At 39.1% G+C, this 26,967-nt stretch overlaps 1 long non-coding RNA gene across 1 annotated transcript; it reads right to left on the minus strand.

The window, feature by feature from the left end:
* Window positions 1-19,811: 19,811 nt before the first annotated feature.
* LOC104214437 (uncharacterized) lies at window positions 19,812-25,295 on the minus strand. Its single transcript, XR_707903.2, has 2 exons — window positions 24,877-25,295; window positions 19,812-20,083 (listed from the first exon to the last, which is right to left on the minus strand). It is a non-coding gene; the product is annotated as an uncharacterized lncRNA (long non-coding RNA).
* Window positions 25,296-26,967: the final 1,672 nt, after the last annotated feature.

Here is a 26,967-nt window from a genome sequence, read left to right on the forward strand (position 1 = left end):
GCTTACGCCCAAGTCCCATATTTTCCTACGGACCCTCCGGGATCGTCGAATCACGGGTCCGGGTCTGTTTACCCAAAATATTGACCGAAGTCAACTTGAATTTATTTTAAAAGTAAGATTTATTATTTTTCATAGATTTTCACACAATGGCTTTCCGGATACATGCTCGGACTGCGCACACAAATCTAGCTGAGACAAAAAGGAGGTTTTAAGGCCTCTTAACATAGAATTTATTTCCAAAACAAGTGATGACCTAAAGGTCATCACATTATCCACCTCTAAAACAACTGTTCGTCCTCGAATAGACATAAGAAGGAAGTACCTGAGTCGGAGAAAAGAAAGGGATATCGGCTCCTCATATCGGACTCGGACTCCCAAGTCGCTGCCTTAATAGGCTGACCTCTTCACGGAACATGAACAGAAGGAAAACTCTTCGATCTCAACAGACGAACCTGCCGGTCTAGAATAGTTACCGGCTCCTCCTCATAGGACAAGTCCTTGTCCAACTAGACAGTGCTAAAATCTAACGCGTGGGATGGATCGCCGTGATACTTCCGAAGCATGGACACATGAAACACTAGATGCACAGCTGATAAGCTCGGCAGCAATGCAAGTTTGTAAGCCACCTCTCCCACTCGATCAAGAATCTCAAAAGGACCAATGAATCTAAGGCTAAGCTTGCCCCTCTTCTCAAATCTCATCACGCCTTTCATAGGCGATACCCGAAGCAACAACTGCTCGCCGACCATGAATGCCACATCACGAACATTACGGTCGGCATAACTCTTTTGCCTGGACCGAGCTGTACGAAGCCTATCCTGAATAATCCTGACCTTGTCCAAGGCATCCTGTACTAGATCCGTACCCAACAACCGAGCCTCTCCTGGCTCAAACCATCCAACCGATGGCCGACACCGCCTACCATATAAAGTCGCATAGGGAGCCATCTGGATGCTCGACTGGTAACTGTTGTTGTATGCAAACTCTGCTAAAGGAAAAAACTGATCCCACGAGCCTCCAAAGTCAATGACACAAGCTCGGAGCATATCCTCCAAAATCTTAATAGTGCGCTCAGACTTCTCGTCCGTCTGAGGATGAAATATTGTGCTCAACTCGACCTGTGTGCCCAACTCACGCTTAACTGCCCTCCAGAAATATGAGGTAAACTACGTACCTCGGTCCGAAATGATAGACACGGACACACCATGAAGACGAACAATCTCCTAGATATAAATCTCAGCTAACCTTTCGGAAGAATATGAGACTGCCACAGGAATGAAATGTGCTGACCTGGTCAGCCTATCAACAATAACCCACACTACATCGAACTTCCTCTGAGTCCATGAGAGTCCAACAACGAAGTCCATAGTGATACGCTCCCACTTCCACTCAGGAATCTCAATCTTTTGGAATGAACCACCAGATCTCTGATGCTCGTACTTTACCTGCTGACAATTTAAACACCGATCCACATATGCAACAATATCCTTCTTCATCCTCCTCCACTAATAATGCTGCCGCAAATCTTGGTACATCTTAGCAGCGCTCGGATGAATAGAGTACCGGGAACTATGAGCCTCCTCTAGAATCAACTCTCGATGTCCATCCACATTAGGCACGCAAACTCGACCCTGCATCTTCAAAACTCCATCATCTCCTAATGTAACCTGCTTGGATCCACCGTGCTGCACCGTGTCCCTAAGGACACATAAATGAGGATCATCATACTGCCGATCTCGGATATGCTCCAATAAAGAAGAACGAGCGATTGTGCAAGCCAACACACGGTTGGGCTCAGAAACATCCAGCCTCACAAACGGATTGGCCAAAGCATAAACATCCAAAACAAGCGGTCTCTCACCGACCGGAATATACACAAGACTGCTCATACTGATTGACTTTCTACTTAAAGCATCGGCCACTATATTGTCCTTCCCCAGATGATATAAGATGGTGATATCATAGTCTTTCAATAGCTCCAACCACCTTCTCTGCCTCAAGTTTAGCTCCTTATGTTTGAACAAATACTGTAGACTCTTGTGATCCGTGAACACCTCACATTATACCCCATACAGATAGTGCCTCCAAATCTTCAACGCATGAACAATGACTGCTAACTCCAAATCATGAACCGGATAATTCTTCTCATGAATCTTCAACTGATGCGAAGTATAAGCAATGACCTTACCATCCTGCATCAACACCGCACCAAGTCAAATACGAGATGCATCACAATAAACTGTATATGGCCCTAAACCTATGGGCAAAGCCAACACCGGCATCATGGTCAAAGCTGTCTTGAACTTTTGAAAGCTCACCTCACACTCGTCCGACCACCTGAACTGGGCACCCTTCTGGGTCAACCTGGTCATCGGGGCTGCAATAGATGAAAACCCCTCCACAAACTGAGGATAATAGCCTACCAAGCAAAAGAAACTCTGAATCTCTGTAGCTAACGTGGGTCTAGGCCAGTTCTTGACTGCCTCTATCTTCTTCGGCTCTACCTGAATACCCTCTGCTGAAACAACATGACCCAAGAATGCAACTGAACTCAACCAGAACTCACACTTTGAAAACTTGGCATACAACTGACTATCTCTCAAAGTCTGAAGAACAACTCTCAGATGTTGCTCATGCTCATCCCGGCTGCGAGAATAGATCAAAATATCATCAATGAAGACTATCACGAATGCATCCAAGTTAGGCTTGAACACTCGGTTCATCAAATCCATCAAAGTTGCTGGGGCATTTTGTCAACCCAAATGACATCACCAAGAACTCATAATGCCCGTACCGAGTGCGAAAAACTGTCTTAGGGATATCAAATGCCCTAATCCTCAACTGATGGTAGCTAGATCTCAAGTCAATCTTTGAAAATACCTTGGCACCCTGAAGCTGATCAAACAAATCATTAATCCTTGGCAATAGATACTTATTCTTGATTGTAACCTTGTTCAACTGCCGGTAATCTATACACATCCTCATCGATCCGTCCTTCTTCTTAACAAATAACACCGGTGTAGCCCAAGGTGAGACACTAGGTCTAATGAAGCCTTTATCAAGCAAGTCTTGCAACTACTCCTTCAATTCTTTCAACTCGGGCGGGGCCATACGATATGGTGGAATAGAAATAGGCTAAGTGATCGGAGCCAAATCAATGCAGAAGTCAATATCCCTATCGGGTGGCATACCCGACAGGTTTGAAGGAAACACCTCAGGAAACTCACGAACGATAGGCACAAAATCTATGGAAGGAACCTCAGCACTAGAATTACAAACATATGCCAAATAGGCCAAACACCCCTTCTCGACCATACCCCGAGCCTTCATATATGAGATAACACTACGGGTAGAATGACTAGGAGTCCCTCTCCACTCTAAACGAGGCAACCCCGGCAAGGCTAAGGTCACAGTCTTGGCATGACAGTCCAAGATAGCATGGTAAGGTGATAACTAGTCCATCCTCAATATGACATCAAAATCAACCATGTCCAAAAGTAGCAAATCTACTCGAGTCTCAAGACCCTCAATCACAACTATATGAACGATGGACACGCTCTAACACAATAGAATCACCCACCGATGTAGACATATATACAGGAGCACTCAAAGAATTACTAAGCATGACCAGATATGGTGCAAAATAAGATAACACATAGAAGTATGTAGATCCTGAATCAAAAAGAACTGAAGCATCTCTACTACAGACCAGAACAGTACTTGTGATAACTGCATAGGAAGCCTCAGCCTCACGCCTCGCTAGAAGAGAATAACATCAGCGCTGGGACCCACCACTCTGAACTACATCTCTGGGACGGCCTCCTACTGGCTGGTCTCCACCTCTAGCGGCCTGACCTCGACTTTTAATACCTCTACCTCCACCTCTAGCACCTCTACCTCCACCTATAGCACCTCTACCTCCACCTCTAGCCGGCTGAGCGGGCAGTGAAACACTCGGTGCCTGAACTATAGCACGGGAACCCTGATGCTGAGAGCTACTCGGTGCTCAAGGGCAAAATCTAGTAATATGCCTCGTATCGCCACAAGTATAACATGCCCTCGGCGGCTGAGACTGTTGACCCTGACGGACTGAATAACCACTTTGAAAACTCTGAAGCAGTGGTGCACTGATAGAAGCTGGCGGTGCACTGTAGGGTAACTGATCTGAATACTGCATATGAGAACCATGGCCACTTGGAGCACCGTGAGAAGTCTGAAGTGCTAAATGGAACGACTTGGAAGGATGGTCCCTACCAAAAGAATCTCTGCCTCCAAATGAGGCACCACTGAACCTTCTCGAATGACGAGGCCTCTTGTCAGACCCCTGGCCACTCCCATACGATAGAACCATCTCAACTCTCCTGGCCACATTGGCCGCCTCTTGAAAAGAAATCTCGCTCCCTGTCTCCTTTGACATCTTTAATCGAATAGGCTGAACGAGTCCATCAATGAACCTCCTCCTCTCTATCTCAGTGGGAAGTATAAGAAGAGCATGACGAGCTAAGTCAATAAATCTGGTCTCGAACTAAGTAACAGTCATAGAACCCTGTTGGAGATGCTCAAACTGCCTCCGATAGTTCACCCTCTGAGTGATAGGAAGAAACTTCTCTAAGAATAGCTGAGAAAATTGATCCCAAGTCAAAGCTGGTGACCCAGCTAGTCTAGCCAAACAATAATCTCTCTACCAAGTCTTGGCAGATCCAGACAATGAAAAGCAGCAAAGTCGACCCTATTGGTCTCCATTATCCCCATGTTCCGAAGAACCTCATAACAGCTATTCAAATAATCCTGGGGATCCTCTGAAGATGTACTACCAAAAGTAGTGGTGAAGAGCTTGGTGAACCTGTCCAATCTCCACAAGGCATCGGCAGACATAGCTGGCCCCTCTCCGGTCTATGCCACAACACCAGGCTGAACTAGACTAACTGGCTGAGTTACTAGAGTATGAAACTGGGGAGCCATCTGCTCCGTAGTGCGAGTAGAAGGAGTCTGGGCTCCTCCTCTAGCCTGATAGACGGCTGGTGCTACAGGAAGCAAGCCTTCTTGGGCAAAACTCTCCATAAGGCCTACTAGACGGACCAGAGCATATTAAAGTACTGGGGTGGCGATGAACCCCTATGGGACCTAAGCTGGCCCCACTAGAACTAACTGGGCTGGAACCTCGTCATCAAACTCAACCTAAGGCTCCGCCGCTGGTGCTGCTGCTCGAGCTCTGGGCTGAGCCATGCCTCTGCCTCGGGACCTAGAACGGCCTCGACCTCTGCCCCTCATGGGAGCTGCTGTTGGGGGCTTGGGCTGCTGATCAACTGATGAAGCAGTACGTGTTCTCACCATCTGCAAAAGAACATAGTGGAAGTTCAATTAACATTGAGGAATCAAGTCGCACGACAGGAAAGAATAGATGTGAAATTTTTCCTAACTCTGTAGCCTCAGGGGGATAAATACAGACATCTCTATACAAATCTATCAGACTCTACTAAGCTTGTTTGTGAATTGTTAGACCTAAGCAACCTAGAGCTCTGATACCAACTTGTCACGACCCGAATTTCCCACCTTCGGGAGTCATGATGGCGCCTACTAGTGAAAGCTAAGCAAGCTAGTCATTCCAAATATTTTACCTTTTCCATTTTTAAATCCTTTAACAGTTGTGAATTGACATTTTATATAAACAGCGGAATTAAATAAGTGGAAGAACGAAATGTAACAATTTAAATATTACCGATACAAATTTTTAAACATAAATAACCCAGAACTGGTGTCGCAATTTCACAGACTGTCTAAGAGTACTACAAACAAGGGTCCGAAAGATAAATACAAGTTGTTTTAAAAGTACATAGAAGAAACAATATAGAAAGATAGAAGGAGATGCTAGGGTCTGCGGATGCCTGCAGGACTACCTCGGGTCGCCTGAATGGACTGAAGGCAACAACCTCACTGTGGTCCAAAAGCTGCAGCACCGAGATCTGTTCACAGTGCAGAGTGTAGTATTAGCACAACCAACCCCATGTGCTGGTAAGTGCCTAGCCTAACCTCAGCAAAGTAGTGATGAGGCTCGGACAAGACTACCAAATAAACTTGTATAGTTAAATCATATACAGTGGAAAAATAAAAGCATAAACTAGCAGTTAAAAATGGGAAGGGGAAACATGCTGCGGGAAACAATAAGTATCAACAGAAAAATAATAGATAAATGTAAAGGACACCATAATTCAATTATCAACAAGAATCAGAAATCAAAGGCAAGTGCACGACATCACCCTTCGTGCTTTTACACGTGTCCTCGCCATAAGAATCAATATAATCGGCATGGCATCACCCTTCATGATTTTACCTCACATAATCATGGCACGGAATTATCCTTCGTGCATTATCACTCATATCATGGGACATAATTGTACATCGTGCGGCACGGCATCACCCTTCGTGCTTTCACCTCACAATATCAGCACAACATCACCCTTCGTGCATTAACACTCTTAAAATCATGCACGACATCAGCCTTCGTGCTTTACACTCTTCCTCACCCAAGAAACAATCACAAAGCAATTTGGGCAAGAGAATCAATAATATCACAATAAAATCCCACCAAGGGAACAATAGCATAACAATAATATCCCGGCAAGGGAAACAATTTTATGAATAATGACATCCCGGCAAGGGAGATAATATCAAAACAGCAATAATATCCCGGCAAGGGAACAATATCATAAACCTCTTCTCTTTTCCATAATTCCTTCATATAACGATCCGACCGGTCGTTTTGAGCTCTAGCACATCGTTCAATGGTTTGAGGCCATGAGCAGCATCACTTCAGGTATTATGACTTGTGAGCATAGTTGGAATTTCATTTCAGGTAGTTCGGAGTTGATTTGGAAAGAGAATTCTCATTTTGGAAGCTTTAAGTTGAAAGGATTGATTAAGATTGGATTTCAGATTAAATGACCTTGGAATTGGGATTTAAAGATTCTAGCAGGTTTGTATGATGATTTCGGACTTGGGCGTATGTCTGGATCGGGTTTTGGAAGATCCGGGAACGTTTTGGCGCATATTGTGGAAGTTAGCATTTTGGAAGAAATTTCATAAGTTTGGGTTGAAGTGCATTTCAGTGTTATTGATGTCCGTTTGGGATTCTGAGTCTGGGAGTAGCTCCGTATGGTGATTCTATAGTTGGGAGTACGATCGGAAGTGAATTCGGAGGTTTGTAGGTCATTTTGGAGTCATTTGACTAAAGATAGAAATTCTAAGGTTTTTTGAGAAGTTTGACCGAGAGTTGACTTTTTGATATCGGGGTTGGATTCTGATTTCGAAAGTTGGAGTAGGTCCGTAATATCAAACATGACTTGTGTGCAAAATTTGAGGTCAATCAGATATGAGTTGATAGGTTTCGGCATCGAATATAGAAGTTTGAAATTCTAAAGTTCATAAAGCTTGGATTGGAGGTCGATTCGTGGTTTTAGCGTTGTTTGATATGATTTGAGGCCTCGAACAAGTTCGTAATGTGTTTTGGGACTGGTAGGTATGATTGGTTGGGGTCCCGGGGGCCTCGGGTAGATTCCGAGTGGTTAACGAATCGAAAATGGAATTTTTGGAAGGCTGAAGTTGCTGGTTGCTGGTATAATCGCACCTGCGAGAATTGGGCTGCAGGTGCGGAGCCACAGAAGTGGCCAGAGGAGCTGCATATGCGGTTTGGGCCAAAAGTGAAGGGGACCACAGAGGTGGTCGAGCAGCCGCAGAAGTGGGACCGCACCTGCGACAGTTGAGTCACAGAAGCGGAAGGGAGGGCCTGGTGAGATATCCGCAGAAACGGTAGAAGTGCCGCACCTACGGAACCGCAGAAGCGGTCGAGGGACCGCATGTGCGGAAATGCTAGAGGCATTGAGTTCTTTTAAATTGGGGGTTGGGTTCATTTCAAGCCCATTTCTTCCATTGGAGCCGGTTTTGGAGCAACTTTGAAGTGCCATTTTCACCACCAAGCATGAGGTAAGTGGATTCTACTAAGTTTTGAGTTAATACTTGGATTATATACGGATCTGAGCATGAAAATTTGGTAGAAGTTGTGGGGTTTTTGGTAGGAAACCTAGAAATTTATATTTTGAACTTTTACCATGATTTTGAGCATGGAATTAGGAAAAGAATCATATATTTGAGTTTGTGAGTTCATGGGTAAACTTTATCTTCGAAAAATTTCTGAATCCGGGCACGTGGGCTCGAGGGAAATTTTGTCAACTTATCGATCGGGGTTTGGAATTGTTATAAATTGATTCATAATGAGTAATTGAACATATATTAATGGATTTGTGTAATTATTGTCTAGTTTTGGAGCATTGTACATCGATTCAAGCCGTCGAAAGGGCGTGGAATGCCGGTTATGGATCTTCGGAGCGAGGTGAGTCTCCTTTCTAACATTGTAAGAGGGAATTGTCCCCATAGGTGAAATAATTGGTTGTGTGCTTCTATTTGTGGGGGCTACGTACGCACGAGGTGACGAGAATCCGTGCGTAGCTACTATTATGTTTAATTTCGGGTAGTCTAGGACACAAAAGCATGTTGTACTTAGAATATTTGTAATCTTATTGACAGTTTGAATTGCTTAAATCACTTCGAATTAGTAAACGAATTTCTAAAAAGATTAAACTTCATTTTCTTGAATTGATAAAATGACTTTTCTTTGGATAATTGTTCCCTGATGAATTCTTGATTGACTGATTATTGTGTTTATTTATATTTGACCGCTTTGCATGTATGATTCGCGAGCAGGGTAATAGATGCATCTATGGTTCGCGTCATTCAACCCTCGGCAGTGCACATTTTACATTAGGTTGGATCGGGCCATACGACCTCAGCATGATTTGTGCATGCTTGTATTGCTTGCCTTGAGATTTATTGAAATTGATATTTGCTTTCCCTTACTTGAGATAAATTGATAATTAATAGATTATGAATTCGGAGACTTTTTAATATAAGAAGGAACGTTTACCTGTTTCGTGACTTATTTGAATTTACTGTCGTTTTTAATAAATCCATGATTATTCGTATTAATAAGATATTACTATTGGACCACTAGTAAGTGTCAAAGTCGACCTCTCGTTTCTACTTCTTCAAGATTAGACGGGATACTCATTGGGTACACGTTGTTTTCGTACTCATACTACACTTGTTGTGCATTTTTGTTGCACATGTTCATGTGTGGCTAGTGACTTAGTGGTATAGGGCATGGTTGATACGGAGACTTAGGTGAGCTGCAATTATCGAGAGGACTCGCAGCTAGCAGAGTCCCCTTCAGAGTATTGTATTGTATTTTCATTTCTGTCCACTTGTATTCCGGACAGTTACTGTATTTTATGTCATTCCCTAGTAAATGCTCATGCACTTGTGACACCGGGTTCTGGGATGATTATGGGGTATCTTGTATTAACTTCTTAACATTTATAATTAATTTGAATTGATTACCTTTTACTAGTAGAACTGAAGGAAAATTCATAGTTTTCAAAATTATTAAAACGTGTATTTAATTAAGTATTTTGGTTGGCTTGCCTGACAGCGGTGTCCGGCGCCATCACGACCCTTAGTGGATTTTAGGTCGTGACACTTCACAACTCATTTCTCAACTTGAGCCAACGCTCTACAATGTTTAATTACCACTAATACTTCCACAAGTCTTGTTCATCAATAGAAATCATCATATAAGGCATGGACAATATGAAACGGAGTCACATTAATCATAGTATAAGACTCACATGCACGCTTGACACCAATGTATAGATACTCGTCACCATGCCTATACGTCGTACTCAACAATTAACACATAGCAAATAAGACACGACTCCTAATCCCTCAAGCTAAGGTTAGATCAAATACTTACCTCAAAGTCACGAACACAATCAAGTCTCAACTACCGCTTTACCTCTTGGTTCCACTTCTTATAGGCTCATCACCTCATTTGTTACGAAATTCTGTTTCTACATGATCATGATCACCTAAAAAGTTTGTTATTACATCACTATTATAATCTTACTTAACAAAATGTCTATTCATCATGTGCATTAGAGATCCTGCCCTAGGACTGTTATTGCATTCACTTTAAAACCATGTCTACATCGCATAAATCAGTAACTATCCTGTTTAAGACAGCAATCTCAATACCTAGATATCACGTTCTAGGATTTAATGTATGCAAACCAGCTCTGTAAGGTTCAGCACCTAGACCAGCATGCCTATAGGACTTAATAAGTTCCATGACTGTTTGTTTTAAATTGATCCGTTTTTCATTTAGACATTATGTTTATAGGGTATCTCCGCCTAGTCAAGCTAGCAGGTAATTAAAATCTTATAAAAACTGGAAACTATGATGTGCTTATTTGTGAACTGCCAAGATTCAACAGATCCTAAAATCGGTAGGTAAACTGATTAGGTCTTTAACAGTTTTGCCTTAACTAAGCATTGCATATTCTCTACTTGTCATGTTCACCTAGATATCATGTCATTAGGATTCCTTTCAAATGTCTAAAACACCACTGTCTGAGATGTGCATTTGCTTGTTCTGTTTGTGGAGGTAAAATGTGAGCCCTCTTAATTGTTCTTTACTTGACAATCCTAATTGTTTTGGTTGTCGCCTAGATTTTTCTCCTTCAAGTACCTTAGGATAGTCTAGAACTGCCTAAATTAGAGGTCCTAAATACCTTCGGGCCACAAGAAAGGGACGGGTAATGAACACATAGGATATATCTCAAGGTTACTAGAACGCTTTAGGCTATGACCAAGGGGAAGGTAATTGGGTAGTAAAGGATATGATGACCTATGAGCTAATGCCACGTGTAACCCCTCTATTTGAGGAAGGCTTACCGGGTATTGTACAGATGTGATCATATAGGCTAACAAACCTAGGACCTCCCTCACCATATTTACATATGCGTGCTTAGACTGCCTATCTGTTAAACTTCCTTTATTTGCATATGTGTGCTTAGACTGCCTATATTATTTTTTCAAAATGCATATATATCTTCAAAACTATGCATTAGCATCAAATGATATTTTTTCATAATTTTTACATTTTAAAATTAATTTATCCCAGTATATTATTTATGTAAACAATTACAAAATTGCATCACAAATGACTTCATAACAGTTCTTGATTTAATTTTACTATTTATAGTCATATTAAGTTTAAATTATTTCACAAATGACCAGATTTACACTTTTTTGGTTATAATTGAAATAACGTTGCAATTATAGCCCAAGCATACATTATTGCATTATTTTACCAGAAAATGGTTTATTTTATTTTTAAAATATCGAATAATTATTTCTATGCATGAAAATTATTTTTATAATTTGTTATTTATTTTATAAATTAATTTTTACTCAATTATCTAGGTATTTAATAAATAGTCCCTTTTGTTTTCAGACTTAACCCAAAAGACCAGCCCAAAACCCCTTTTAAAATTAACCCAATCCCTTTAGGCCCAAATACACACCTGCCCGACCCAATACCCCCCATTCAATCCTAACCTTTGATCATTCAGATCAACGGTCCATATTCCTCATTCCTTAATTAAACCTAGAACTACCCCCCCCAAACCCTCTCACTCACTCCTCTCATCCGACATCATCACTCCCCTCTTCTCTCAACTCTCTCGACCCAACCCTAGTTCTAAACGCCGACGCCAGCGTATATCTCAATCTTGTGATGTTTCCATGTCTTCTCCGGCCGGTCCTGTCCTTCTACGCACTATAGCTTTTTGACTTCTTAGATCCTTGAGACGATCTCAAGGAACCCTACCGGTCCTAGTTTGAAACCTTTCTTGTTAGCCTGTCTCAGGCCATTTTCTCGACTATGAGTAAGAATTTCCTTTTGTTTTGTTACGAATCTATGGTCTCTTGACCTATTCTCGCATCTCTATTACTTTTCTGAAAACCCTAGTCTATTATACAGATCTGAGATGAATCAAGCACTATTACTTGTTCTTCTCTAAGAATTTCTGATTTTAACTGATTATTCCGATTTTTTCCCAAACCTAGGGTTCATCCCAAGTTACTTTTCAAAGTTTTTTCTGACTCCTAAGTGTTTGATTAATTATTTTTCGTCTTCGTGACTGATTTGTGCAAAAATACTTAAACCTTAGTAGATTTTGTATGATACTCTAATTTTCTAACCTTTGCTTCGATTTTGAGTCTTTCTGTGTTACCAATCGTATGAATTTACTCTGTGTTTTTGACTTACACATTTTTTCTTTGTCAAATCCATTATTCTGTGGTTTTTTCCCTAATTAATCTCTATTAGGGTTTAAATTTGTTTCTCCGTCTAATTTCCATATTTTTGTGAGGTTTTACTTGGCTAATTTCTGTTTATGGAAGTTGAGTATTTCTTTCCGGAAATAAGTGTTATTTTGAAAGTTTTGGCTGATTGATTTACTCTGTTAGAGATCCGTATGCATAAATCTTGTGTGTTTCCTTCTTTATGACCTTAATTGGTCATCCCTGCCTTATTTGATTGCCCGTATAATTGTGGATTCTTACTGATTCCTTTACATGGTATGATTGGGATTCTTTCCTCAATTAGACCCTTGTTATTATCATTTGATCAATTACCCCTAATTAAGGGGTCTATTCTGAACTTCTTTCTGTGATTGGATTCTGTGATCCTATGATTTTCTTAATTGACTGAATGTTGATTCCTTTACCTTATTTGTTCTACTCTTAAATTGTTATATATACAATCTGGTTTTACCTCTCAACAGACAAACACTTAGTTCAGAATACACAAACACACACTCAAACTCTCTCTTCTTTCTCTGCTACTTGTGCTAACTATTGGTCTAGCCGGCTGAAAGCCAAGGCTAGACAGTGGCATTATACTTGCTTTACATTATGCACTTTGCCTCTTTAAACTGGTATGTCCCTAGTTCAATTCTGAAGATCAAACTCTGTGTGTTCCACGTCTATAAATCTATTCCTGCACTAATTCGATTGGCTATGTATTTAATTTGTCTTCCTGTTTACTGCTTTATTCAGCATGTATAAATTTTGTCTTCTCTTGTTCAAACGTGTAATCAGCATGTCTAGGTCTCACTTGGTTGTTGGATACTTGGCCATCATGTTTATTAGACTTTGTTTACTCCTTTCAATTGGTGTGATTATGTTAGTAACTTAGTCTCCTAATGTACTTGATTGATCCTAATTGTATGGCTAATCCTGTCCAATGCACCCCTGTCTTCAATATGACTATTCCTATACTCTGCCTCTATGTCTTAATTTCCTATTATCATGGCTAACCTGTTAGGTCTCTGAATCTGTAGGCTCCTAATTATTCTGTGCATTTGTCGTCCATATGCTTCCCCTGTGTACCCTGATCATGTGTCCCTGATGTGAGCTCTATATGTTACCTGTTAAATGGTTGTGATTTTGGGCATTCCAAGTTTGTGTGATTGTATGTTGAATATTTGTTCTTTTCAGAATTGATTTCAAAAACTGTTTTCCACTCTTAGTAGTTTCTCAAAACTATTTTTATTCGTGAAAATCTTTTCACTCCTAAAAGTTATCTCTACTCTATTTTTACTAAGTGTTTTCTAAACTATGTCAAGCACTCTCACTTTACTCTTAGACTATTAAGTTCTACCTCTCTAGTGTGAGTAATGCCTAGGAATCCATGAGGTTCCTCTGATGTCTGGCACACTGGGGCTGGCCCTTCCACACTGCACATAACCAGTTCTCTATTTTAAGAAAGGTTATTGGTGTGAGCACTTCCTGGGATCCTAACGTCCTTAGGGAACTTTGACACACTATTGGCTATGAGACTCTTGGCATTTTAGGCTGTTTTGAAGGCCTGCCATCCCCGGGTTTACTTTGGGCCTAATTCAGGCTCCTTATAGATAGTTTATATTTATTTATGTAATTCATTCACTATTGTTCTGTAATAATGACCTTTGTAAATAGATGTTGGGGAAATTAGTAAAAGGGAAGGGGATTCTTATATGATTTTTGTAAGGGAAATCGGGTAAAAATCATGCCCTTAAGATCACTATGCTTACTTGCATTAGAAATCATGCTGTAGATTTATTATGTTTACTTGGTTTAGAAACCATTCTTTTAGGATTGTTTGGCATATTAGAAAACATGTTATGGGCTCATCACCTTATTTGTTACGAAATTCTGCTTCTACATGATCATGATCACCTAGAAATTCTGTTATTAGATCACTACTATAATCTTGCTTAACAAAGCGTCAATTGCATTCGCTTTAAAACCATGTCTACATTGCATAAAATCAGTAACTATCCTGTTTAATAAAGCAATCTCAACACCTAAATATCATGTTCTAGGATTTAATGTATGTAAACCAGCTCTGTAAGGTTTAACACCTAGACCAGCATGCCTATAGGACTTAATAAGTTCCAAAACTGTTTGTTTTAAATTGACCCGGTTTGCATTTTGACACTATGTTTAAATGGTATCTCCGCCTAGGCAAGCTTGCAGGTAATTAAAATCTTATAAAAATTGGAAACTATGTTGTGCTTATTTGTGAACTGCCCAGATTCAACATATCCTAAAATTAGTAGGTAAACTGATTAGGTCTTTAACACTTTTGCCTTAACTCAGCGTTGCATATTCTCTGCTTGTCATATTTACCTAGATATCCTGTCATTAGGATTCCTTTCAAATGTCTAAAACACTATTGTCTGAGACGTGCATTTGCTTGTTCTGTTTGTGGAGGTAAAATATGAGCCCCCTCAATTGTTCTTTACTTGACAATCCTAATTATTTTGGTTGTCACCTAGATTTTTCTCCTTTAAGTACCTTAGGATAGTCTAGAACTGCCTAAATTGGAGGTCCTAAATACCTCCAGGTCCATAAGAAAGGGACGGGTAATGCACGCATAGGATACATCTCAAGGTTACTAGAACGCTTTAGGCTATGACCAATGGGATAGTAACTGGGTAGTAAAGGATATGATGACCTGTGCGCTAATGCCACATGTAACCCCTCTATTTGAGGAAGGCTTACCGGGTATTAGACATATGTGATCCTATAGGCTAACTGTTTGACCTAAATTAGAGGGCCACGACTGGCACCCGATGCCTACTCAACCGAGTGCCACGTACCTTATCCCCTTTTCTTCTTTTATTTTTATTAAACTTGTCACGGGCCATGATAGGCCACATCTATATATGTAATTAATAATATTAGAACTTAACTCACATAACTAATTCAAAAGATTTATATAGATACATAGGGGCCGTCAAGGCCATTGACATGTCATACCTAAAGCTATACACATGACACTGTCTGCAAAACCTCTAAGAAAACATGATCAGAATATATAAGTTGGGACAGGGTCCCTAACACCTTCATAAAACAAAGTAACATATATAGAACATGACTCGGCAATACTCCTAGAAGATGTGGAGCTCACCAACCAAAAGCTGATATATGGAGGCAGCCTACAATGGATGGTCCTCACCTCGCCTATCTACACTTGCGTGGCATGAAACATAGCGTCCCAGAAAAAGGGACATCAGTACAAAGAATGTACCGAGTATGTAAGGTAGAAATGAAACGTAGTAATAATAAGATACTATCTCTGGGAGAGATAAAAGTCAACTTATAACTTCTGACTTGCCGCTGAGGGTCGCACTATGTAGAATAAAACTCATTCGCATATATAAATAAATTTACAATATAATAGTTCTGATTATATCATTCTCGTGGCGTTAACTGCCCAACTGATCAGTGGTAACTGCCCGACCGTTCGTTGCACGGTGGTAAATGCATGACTGCCCAACTGATGGTAAATAATGATACATAACTGTCCAACCGGCCGTAGCCAGATACTAAATGTATGTCTGCCCGACCGGCTGTAGCACGATGGTAAATGAATATGTATGACTGTCCAACCGACCGTAGCACGGTGGTAAATATGTAACTGCCCAACCGGTCGTAGCACGGTGGTAAATGCATATACACGAAGATGCATGTATTATTGTATTATGAACATTAACACCTTTATCTGAAGAAAATCATTGTTGGTTCCGAAGTTATTTTCTTTACTTCTCCTTAGTAAGTAAAACACAAACATAGGAGAGTTCGACACATCTACATGCATATAGTACCTAAAGAATTCATGAGACAAAAGAGGACATAAGAATCTAGTGGTTGACAATAAATTATGGATCTCACGTACCCTTTTCTTTCAAAGTCCCTTTAACACCTTAGAAATGAAATGTATTGTCAAATAGTGCAAATCATAATTAGGTAACAATACAGGAGCATTTCCTAGCCATGTATGCTCATTAACCATCCGTTTACCAATCAATGTGAATTATACAGGACACGTTCTCCAAAAGGCAATTATCTCAAAAACGAAATTCTTCAAGCTTTAAATGACATAACTGTCATTGGTTTTGTTAACTCCACTTCTTGTCTTGACTCTCAAAATTTCCTTAGCTGAAATTTGAACAGCTTTAAGTAATATATTTGAATGCACTCCACTTGACATTACTATTTCATATTCACCAATTAAAAATTTCATCTCTTTTATTCAAGTAACAGCATACTCTTCGATGATAAGTTAGTACCTTTTAATGGGAAAACTCTTAAAAGCTAGTTCAATATAGCGATTGACTCTCCAACTGATCAACTCACCAGTTAACCAGCTACGCCTCAATAGAGACTTATGAACATATTTAGACATGCTTCAATATTATTTTACATAAATAAATAACATAGACATCCTTAACTGCTAAGAGTAGAATCACTTATAGAATAACATTACGTTTACGTATCGTTACTTGGATCATGTCAAAAGAAGGAAGGATTAGCTTTAACATACCTGAGTCGATTCTCTTGAGAGAGATTATAGCATACTCCCCTAATATTGCAAAATCTCACGTTAATTAAGTTGCTCTGGAATCCCGGGTCTTGAAGCGTTGAAGACGCTATAGAATGCCAGACATTTGAATTCCTCCAATTTCTTGAACTCTCACGTTATCAGATGGATATATGGTCCTTTTTATGTCCTTAAGACATAATGTTATTTCCTTTTGCAAAAAGGTGTATCATTTAAGTCTTAAGATAGGTTGCCACATAGACAAATGACTTTAAGAGTCATTCCTAAGCTTATGGTGGTGCTGCATGTGTGTGGGGGGATTCTTAATATTATATTATAATATATTTATTAATTAGGTAATGTCCCGTTACCCGGTAATTAATCAATTTCTCATACAATTAGGAATTATCTCAAATTACTTAAAGTTCTACTTATCTTAATATACTTTATACATCATATTATCATGGTCATAAAGCACCTTGTATGGTACTAGTCCATAAATGTCGGGTATTATAGCTCGGACCATATTTTATCCCAAAATAACAAACTTCGGCGATATTCAACAACAAGAACAACAACAACAACAACATCCCAGTATAATCCCACAAGTGGGGTCTGGGGAGGGTAATATGTACGCAGACCTTACTCCTACCCCGAGGGGCAGAGAGGCTGTTTCCAGGAGACCATCGGCTCAAGAGAGCAATAAGAGACGATATATTAGTACTATCAATAGACATCGACGATACTCAATTTCTTCAATTCGTTAACCCTCTGACCTTTATAACACTTACTTGTCACTTATTACAAATAGCATAAATGCTTATGATCTCAAAATAATCTCATTCCCGAGTCTACATAGATTAAATTATGACGAAACTTTAACGTACTAAATGCGGGATATAACATCCTTCCCCCCTTAGAAACATTCGTCCTCAAATGTTTAAACTTGCAAGATGTACATATATACTCATCAATTATAAATGTATATATCTTCCCGGGCTATACTCCAATGAAACAATTATCAGGCTCACACGGGGTCAGGACGTCGTCCCTCCCTAAAACTACTTCCTAATCCATTCGTCACCTATGATTCTGTTATCTATCTTCTAGGCGTTGACGCCTACTAGTTGTAATCTTAACAACCAATTTCGTACTTTGCTTTCAAGCTAGCCTTGGTTTTCCTTAACCCTTCAGACGTAATGCCAACTCAATCTTATTTTAATCATATTAACTAGATAATTTGTGTTAGTAAGATCGAACATTACTCATAGTCACAGTACCTGACATAGCATCTGGTGTAGCCTCTAGGTCCTGATGACCTGCCAAAGCATATATGCGGTTCTGACTAACATCGGAGCTAGATGTTCCTCCCCTACCTCTACATCTACCAGCTGATGCCTGAGGGCCTCGCTCTTAAAGGCATACTAAAGAGGAGGAGACTGTTATAGATCTGGTGGGCTAAACCATCCCGCTTCTGCCATTTATAGGACAATCCCCCATGTAATGACTAGGGTCACCGCAGGTATAGAATACATTAGGCCCTTGACGACATTGTCTAGAATGAGCCACAGAGGGGGCACCCTCAGTTGCGCTAAATCCCTCCGATTCTGAAAACCCGAAATTCTTGAGCCCTGACCTGACTTAGAATAAACAGATCCCTCATAATACGGCTTCTACAACTGGCGGACACTTTCAACAGGATATGGTAACATAGGATCACCCGAAAAATCCTCAGGTCGCCTAGTAGATCTGGTCTTCCTACGCTGACCCTCATCATGATTCTCGTATTGCTGTCGCTTCCAGTCCTCCAAATTCTGAGCATAAGCCTGGATGCGGGAAATATCCATACCATCGAGCAGAGTGGCCATGGAGCATTCATTTATTATGTACGGCCCAAGTCCTACCACAAATTGATGTACTCGGTCACTTATTTCAGCCACAATCGAGGGGGCATACCTCGCCAATGAATCAAACTGGAGACTATACTCCCGCACACTCATGTTCCCTTGTTTAAGAGCCAAGAACCTGTCTACCCTTGCCTAACAAATCTGTGACGGCAAGTAATGACGCAAGAAAGCCCATGAGAACTCTCCCCATACCGCTGGAGATGCATTTGTCCCTCTAGACAATTCCCAAGTTTCATACCACTGAACCGCAACATCCCGCAATCGGTAAGAAGCCAACTCTACTGACTTAGTGTCTGATGCATGCATCACCCTCAATGTCCTCTGCATCCTATCAATAAAGTTTTGCGGGTCCTCATACTTGATGGTTCTGGTAAACACTGGAGGGTCCAGATTGATGAAGTCTCAAACTCTTGCGCTAATAGCCCTGTCAACGTAACCAACACTTATACCTACCTAGCGCTGAGCTTGAGCGGCTACCAATCTAGTCAACAACAGTACTGCACTCCGCATATCCATATCCTTATCCTGAACAATAGGTGGAGGTATTGGGTTCCTCTTTATCTCCTCGGCTGCTGGCGAAATCGGAGAACTATGCGAGGGTGTTGTATTTCCCCTCGGGGCCTCACCCTGGCCCTCACTAGAGATTGATACTCTACTCATGCCCTCAGCTGCCAATACTTTACCCTTCTGACTAGCCGTAGCTTTCCTGGTCATAGGCATTGCTGCATATATAAAACAAGTCTAAGGTCAGGGGATTTATTCTCTATGACTCTGCTCTATTGCACGATCTAATATCAAGAAGGAAGGATAACTGGTCCCTAAATGTCCTGTAATTTCTTGCTTATACAACGTGATGCACAACACATTTATAAGCACGACTTTATTATACACGGTTTGCAGACAACCCTAAGACAGAACTGCTCCGATACCACTTTTGTCACGACTGGCATCCGGTGCGTACTCAACTGAGCGCCACGTACTTTATCCCATATTCTCCTTTTATTTTTATTAAACTTGTCACGGGCCATGATAGGCCACATCTATATATGTAATTAACAATATTAGAACGTAACTCACATAACTAATTCAAAAGATTTATATAGATATATAGGGGCCGTCAAGGCCGTTGACATGTCATACCTAAAGCTATACACAGGACACTGTCTGCAAAACCTCTAAGAAAACATGATCATAATATATAAGTTGAGACAGGGTCCCCGACATCTTCATAAAACAAAGTAACATATATAGAACATGACTCGACAATACTCCAGGAAGATGTGGAGCTCACCAACCAAAAGCTGATATATGGAGGCAGCCTACAGTGGATGGTCCTCACCTCGCCTATCTACACCTGTGTGGCATGAAACACAGCGTCCCAGGAAAAGGGACATCAGCACGAAGAATGTAAGGCAGAAATGAAACATAGTAATAATAAGATACTATCTCGAGGAGAGATAAGAGTCAACTTATAATTTCTGACTTGCTGCTGAGGGCCGTACCATGTAGAATAAAACTCATTCGTATAAATAAATAAAATTACGATATAATAGTTCTGATTATATCATTCTCGTGGCGTTAACTGCCCAACTGATCAGTAGTAACTGCCCGACCGGTCGTTGCACGGTGGTAAATGCATGACTGCCCAATCGATGATAAATAATGATACATAACTGCCCAACCAGCCGGAGCCTGGTAGTAAATGCATGTCTGCCCAACTGGTCGTAGCACTGTGGTAAATGAATATGTATGACTGTCCAACCGACCGTAGCACGGTGGTAAATATGTAACTGCCCAACCGATCGTAGCACGGTGGTAAATGCATATACACGAAGATGCATGTATTAGTGTATTATGAACATTAACACCTTTATATGAAGAAAATCATTGTTGGTTCCGAAGTTATTTTCTTTACTTCTCCTTAGTAAGTAAAACACAAACATAGGAGAGTTCGGCATATTTACATGCATATAGTACCTAAAGAATTCATGAGACAAAAAAGGACATAAGAATCTAGTGGTTTACAATAAATTTTGGATCTCTCGTACCCTTTTCTTTCAAAGTCCCTTGAACACCTTAGAAATGAAATGTATGGTCAAATAGTGCAAATCATAATTATGTAACAATACAGGAGCATTTCCTAACCATAAATTCTCCTTAACCATCCGTTTACTAATCAATGTGAATTATACAAGACACGTTCCCCAAAAGGCAATTATCTCAAAGACAAAATTCTCCAAGCTTTAAATGACATAACTGTCATTGATTTTGTTAACGCCACTTCTTGTCTAAACTCTCAAAATTTCCTTAGCTGAAATTTGACCAGCATTGAGTAATATATTTGAATGCACTCCACTTGACATTACTATTTCATATTCACCAATTAAAAACTTCATCTTTTTTATTCAAGTAACAACATACTCTTCAATGTTAAGTTAGTGCCTTTAATGGGAAAACTCTTAACAGCTAGTTCAATATAGCGATTGACTCTCCAACTGATCAACTCACCAATCAACCAGCTACGCCTCAATAGAGACTTAGGAACATATTTAGACATGCTTGAATATCATTTTACATAAATAAATAACATAGACATCCTTAACTGCTAAGAGTAGAATCACTTATAGAATAACATTACGTTTACGTATCGTTACTTGGATCATGCCAAAAGAAGGAAGGATTAGCTTTAACATACCTGAGTCGATTCTCTTGAGAGAGATTATAGCATACTCCCCTAATATTGCAAAATCTCACGTTAATTAAGTTGCTCTGGAATCCCGGGTCTTGAAGCATTGAAGACGCTATAGAATGCCAGACATTTGAATTCTTCCAATTTCTTGAACTCTCACGTTATCAGATGGATATATGATCCATTTTTATGTCCTTAAGACATAATGTTATTCCTTTTGCAAAAAGGTATATCATTTAAGTCTTAAGATAAGTTGCCACATAGACAAATGACTTTAAGAGTCATTCCTAAGCTTATGGTGGTGCTGCTACGTGGGGGATTCTTAATATTATATTATAATTCATTTATTAATTAGGTAATGTTTTGTTACCCGATAATTAATTAATTTTCCAAAATATCTTAAATTACTTAAAATTCTACTTATCTTAATATACTTTATACATCATATTATCATGGTCATAAAGTACCTTGTATGGTACTAGTCCATAAATATCAGATATTATATCTCGGACCATATTTTATCCCAAAATAACAAACTTCGGCGATACTCAATTTCTTCAATTCGTTAACCCTTTGACCTTTATAACACTTGTCGCTTGTTACAAATAGCATAAATGCTTATGATCTCAAAATAATCTCATTCCCCACTCTAGATCGATTAACTTATGACGAAACTTTAACGTACTAAATGCGGGATGTAACACTGACAAAACTAGGACCTCCCTCACCTTATTTACATATGCGTGCTTAGATGGCCTATCTATTAAATGACTAATTCACATAATTGAGTTCAGTCGGGACCCACCATTGTGGACCGCGAGGGGTGCCTAAAACCTTACCCAATCTCTGGTAATGAAAACTTGTTATATGAGTTAATTGCTCTAGGTGGCCTAGCACCTTAATCTGTTAGGTGGCGACTCTTCAAATACCAAATTCCAAAAGGAAACGAGTTGTTCCCAATGAATGTCGAAACCTAGACTCCGCGAGGAAAAAGGGGCGTGCCCCAGCTGGGCGTTTTGAGAATTTAAGATCTGTTCAACTGTGTAAGGTCTTGAACAACTTCATATTATGTGTATCGACTTGCGTGCATATTGAATTTAGTTACTGGATGATTCAGAGTCAAATTGGAAGAACGAATCTAGTTTTGGGAACTTAATCGATGAGAATTTGACTGGAATTTGAAATTTGAGTAAATGGCACCGATTGAGGTCGGGGTCATTGATTGCTATTTGGTTTCCTTTTCTTCGGTCAGTTCCCTACTTTTTGGTGCCGAAATCGCGGGTGTCACACCTTCTTTTTACGGGGAAAGGAGTTTTTCCACTTTGAGGGATATTATTGAAATAAGATTATTTATTTCAATTATAGAGTCGCCACTTGGAATAATTATTGAGGTTTCTCCAGTCAGCGGTTTATTTTAAAATCCCAATTCAAAGAAAATTAGACTCCATTAAAGTTTGTGAAACACAGAAGACCGGGTAAGGAATTTTGTTGACCTGGAAGAAGGTGTGAGGCACTCCCAGATTCTGTGGTTTTAACACAATAGCTTTACAATTAAACTCTGCTTAATTATCTGATTATTACATATTTTAACCTATGTGCATTCTTACCTTTTACCGCTTTATTGTATATTTTAAGTAATTATGGATTTTATTTAAAATAAGTTACAATGTCGCGCATTTGTTGTTTTATACACATTGCAAGTCATGTCACGTGAAATGCACCGGTTATTTACAGTATATTAATTATTAATTATTTGAATTTGTAGGGTGAAGTCACGTGAACGTGCACTTGAATTTGAGATTACATATCATAATTATGCCACGAGAGCCGTATCCATAACCATAATAATTAAATTATTCAATACGCGCCTAAAGCAACTAGCGATGTTCATGAATTAATTTCCCTAAAACTAGTTTGGTATTATTGTGAGGCCAAGAGTTTATGAAAAGTAAATTAGTTATGAAAATATGAGTTAAAGCCCGTTTGGCTTAGCTGATTTAGAGTAGCTGATAAGTATTAGGTGCTGAAAAATACTTTTAGGTCCAAACACCCTCTTAGCCTTGGCAGACTTACCTATTTGGCATAACTATGTGATGACCTCAACAAAAACCAGTTTGGGGATGATAAATATTCCCTTACACACAAATCCTTTTGCTTTTATTTTTATCTACTTTATCAAAACCCATTCTTAGATTCTATGAACAATATAGTATCCTATCTTAAGAAACCAACATCACAAGTAGCCATTAAATTAATCCAAAATAAAGATGAATAAGATTGAGAAATACCAAACACTAAGATGGACAACTAACATGGTATACGACAGAACTAATCTAAGACAAAGCAAGCAAGCAAAGTTGAATAAACCTAGCTGTTAGCAAATAATTAAAACTCATGGAACGTCCTCACCTATCTTGAACAGAGCAAGCAGAATGCTTCAATCACTCAATGAGCAAAATAAGAATCCATACGTGCATTCCTAAGAATTCTGAGCTACCAAGAAGACACTTAATTTTGAAAGCATTTAAGAAATAGAATAAGGAACCAAATCTCTAGCAGACTTCAAGAACGAGAGAAATAATTAGCACATTTACACAAAATCCACCTTAGTGGCCAGCCATAGAAAATCTGATCAATCCCCCTTAACAATTCAACATTAATGATCCGATAACCACCATAACAATTGATTAACAAAATGAAATCGCATGTGAAAGCATGCTAACAGAGAGAGGGGATCCATAAACAACATTCATCAAGCTGTTGTAATAAGATGAGATAAGAACAAAAAGGACCTTTTATAGATGCATCTGAACTTCGATTCTTTGACAACTATTGAAGCTTAAACACAAACAAAACCGCGTACAAGACCTCAACAAAAACTCGACCAAATCGCCAGAAACGTAAAGTTGACTCAGGAAACTCACTAAACTCCAATGACTTTACATGGCTGAAATGAAGCTTAAGCTGCAGCTCTTTTAATGATGTAAGAAGCTGGTTTACAGACTGCTTTAAGCTAGTTTCAAGCTGAGCTTTGTGGGGGTTTCACTGATTTTTTGGTGAAGTAGTGGATTTTCCCTGCTACTATAAGTAAGGAGAAGTAGTCATGTTTTCCTTTCCCGCTCCCCCCGTTTTTTCTCCTTTTTCTCCCAATTCTCTTATGTCCTCGTATTTAGCTATTACAATGATTTGTGATAAATTCCATAAGCATGTGTGGGCGAAAATTAACTGAACAAGTGAGACAATTTGAAATAAAACTAGATCTTCAGAATTCTCAGCACAAACGTCTCCATGAGTTTAAACAAACTTTTAATAACTTGTATGAATATATGCAAATCAAACAAAATTTTACATCTAAACGTTTGAATATTTAATAAGCACATGAAAATCAAACGTCAAACATGAGAAAATAGTTCATTAACATAGATGAGATAGAATTACTAAGTAATTGATATGTTTACCTCTCAGTAGGAAATACAAGAGCGAACAACCAAATAAAAGCTGGGATGTGAGAATAGAGTTTAGACCATTGATTTTCAGCGAAGGACAACAAAGCACAACAACATTTTAGATGCTCAATCTACCTTCAAAATTCCAGAAATCATGTGATAAACTAAAATAATTTGATGTTTTAAGAACTGCAGATCTGAGCGAAAACTTTTTAATTCAAGAAAAGTTTCCTAGCTTTTTTGTATGTGTTCGTGAGTAGGTGTGTATTTCTGGAGGAGTCGGTGATTAAAGATGAGAGTGAGGGTTTATTTGTAGAAGTGTGGGTCAATCCGTGTGAGGGGAGCTTCCTTCTCTTTCTTTTGGAGTGAAATGAGGTGGGATCGTTTCGGTAAGGGAAGAGAGAGAGAGACGGCTTCGTTTGATGTTAAGGAAGGGGCTGGTCAGGTTAGTGATTGGGCTTGGATGAGTATTGAAAAGGGATTTTTACCTATCTATACCATATATCAAACATTATTACCTTTATTGTTTAAGGATTGTGTTAATTACATTTAAGCATACTAAATTACCATTTATATACCATAATTCAAATTAAGGGTATAATTATTCCTTTATTTATTGTAGGCGTGATTTTAGGACCGTATTTTTACGTTATTTCGTTTACCCGCCTCTCTCTCCTCCCACCCCCCCACACCCCCTACGATTTACCTTCAGTTAATCCCCCCACGATTTACCTTCAGTTTTTCCCCCATTCTCGTACAATCTCTTCTCACCCACAATTACCATCACTTTCTTCTCCACTTAATTACCTTCAGTTGTATCCCCCACGATTTGAATTCACTTTCATCTTTGTCTTCAACTCCTAAATCATGAAAAAAACCAACACTCCCAAAAAAAAATCATCAAAAACTATATTAGCTGATATTCCAACATTTGATTTGGGTGTTTTAACACCAAAATCACCACCCAAAAACCCACAATCGATGCATGCAAGTGAACAAACTACTGGTATTTCATCTCCTAGACAAATTCGTGCGGAAATGAGAAGCAAGCATTTGCACGATGTTGATGCTGGTGGAGTTGATAAACTAGTCGAGAAACAACTCAAACGCAAGGGGAAAAAGTTGAGTGTAGATGACGATTTTGTAGATGATTCCCCCAAAGTTCCATCTGTGAAAAAAACCCAAGGTCTCTCCTTCTTCATCAAAACCAAAAAAGAAGAAACCCTCAAAAAAAGTACCAAAATTGGTTCACCAAAAAATTTCAATAAAGGTAAACACTATTTATTTTTCCTCACTATTTTGTAGTTTGATTTTGGTTGTAAAAATCTGTTGTTCAAGTGTTAATTTAGTGCTCAAGTGTTTTTTGGCCAAATGTGGTATTGTCCTAATTTTGTAGATTATTTGTCGCAATTTTGTAGGTTTAATGGAACTGTGATTATTTGACAGTCTATAACTGTAGTTAGTTTGTAGTTGATTTGTAGTCTGATCGTTAAATTGTAGAGATGATATTTTTCATTGCAACCTGTATTGCTGCTATATTTAGCTTCATTCTAAATACAATTAATCTACATTTTGTGAGTTACTTGAAGTAGCTATTACATTCTGTAGATAATGTTTACACGTGCATTGTTCTTCTTTGATTGTTCAAGTGTATTCTGGTAAAATGTGATGTTGTCCTAATTTTGTAGATTCTTTGTCTCAATTTTGTAGGTTAATTGGAACTGTGACTCTTAGACAGTGTATAAATGTAATTAGTTTGTAGTTGATGTGTAGTCTGATGGTTAAATTGTAGATATGATATTTTTTATTGTAGCATGTATAGCTCATATATTTAACTTCATTCTAACTACAGTTAATATACATTTATGTGAGATACTTGAAGTAACTGTTACATCCTGTAGATAATGTTTACACGTGCATTGTTCTTCTGTTATTGTTTTGTAGTTATAGGTGTGGGTAGGTTGTTCTTCTTCTAGTTATATTTTGTATTTGTCATGTAGTTATATGTAGATTACTGCTTCCTTTTTATGCAAACTACTAATGTTCATTAATTTTATATTTTCTACATAATGGCCCTTACTTTGCACAACAAAATGTTGATTA

Source organism: Nicotiana sylvestris, chromosome 10, assembly GCF_000393655.2.
Source record: "Nicotiana sylvestris chromosome 10, ASM39365v2, whole genome shotgun sequence".
NCBI lineage: Eukaryota > Viridiplantae > Streptophyta > Magnoliopsida > Solanales > Solanaceae > Nicotiana > Nicotiana sylvestris.